Below are 959 nucleotides of genomic sequence, written 5' to 3'. Positions count from 1 at the left end.
TTAACGTGTAACCATGGCGAACCAAGATAGGCAACCACATTCTATCATTTTACATGGTACCAGAGGCCCCTTCTTCCACAAACCCGACTACCACCTCCTCCATGGCATCATCTTCAAGCTCACTGGCGGCGCCTCTCGGAGCTCCCGTAGCTAAAAAGCTCACACGAGAAAATTACATCTTATGGAAAGCTCAATTTCTTCCGGCTATGCGTGGCGGCAACTGACGGGGAACCATCAAGGATCCATCAAGGACACGGCCAAGACCATGGAACTGGTGAAGGCTGACAACAAGAAAGAAATAGTTGCTAACCCGAAATATGATTCATGGGTAGCTAAAGATCAGCAATTGCTGAGTTATCTGCTGAACTCCATCACCAAAGAAGTGCTTGCACAAGTGGCGGTGGAGACAACTTCGGCAGGAGCATCGAAGGCGCTGCAAATAATATTTGCGGTGCAATCGAGAGCACGCGTAACAAATCTGCGCATGCGGCTGTCTACTCTCAAGAAGGGTAGCATGACTTCGTCAACATACTTCACCAAGATGGTGGCAATCAAGGATGAACTTGCGGCAGTAGGCATACTGATTGATGATGGTGAGATGGCATCTCATATTCTCAACGGTCTTGATTTAGAGTACAATCCGTTTGTTTCTTCAATGCTTGGCCGAGCGGATCCTATCTCACCTTCCGAGTTATATTCTCATCTAATATCCTATGAGATGCGCCTTGAGGCTTACAATGAAGGTGGACAGTACTCATCCTCTGCAAATTCAGCAAGTCATGGAGATTTTACAAGACATGACGATCGATCTCGTGGCTGAAACAGTGGTGGCCATGGCTTCCAAGGCAGAGGCAACACCAATGGCTCACGCCATCCCAAGAAAGGCGGCCCAAGTGGCAAAGTTGTCTGTTAGATCTGTAAAAAGGTGGGACATGAGGTGCCTAGATGTTGGTATAGAT

At 47.8% G+C, this 959-nt stretch overlaps 1 non-coding gene across 1 annotated transcript; it reads left to right on the top strand.

The window, feature by feature from the left end:
• Positions 1-577: 577 nt before the first annotated feature.
• Positions 578-719, top strand: LOC117854283 (small nucleolar RNA Z247). Its single transcript, XR_004640215.1, has one exon. It is a non-coding gene; the product is annotated as a small nucleolar RNA Z247 (small nucleolar RNA).
• The last annotated feature ends 240 nt before the right edge of the window (positions 720-959 follow it).

The sequence above is a fragment of the Setaria viridis genome, chromosome 4 (assembly GCF_005286985.2).
Source record: "Setaria viridis chromosome 4, Setaria_viridis_v4.0, whole genome shotgun sequence".
NCBI classification, from domain to species: Eukaryota; Viridiplantae; Streptophyta; class Magnoliopsida; order Poales; family Poaceae; genus Setaria; species Setaria viridis.
This window is presented reverse-complemented; position numbering and strand designations above follow the sequence as displayed.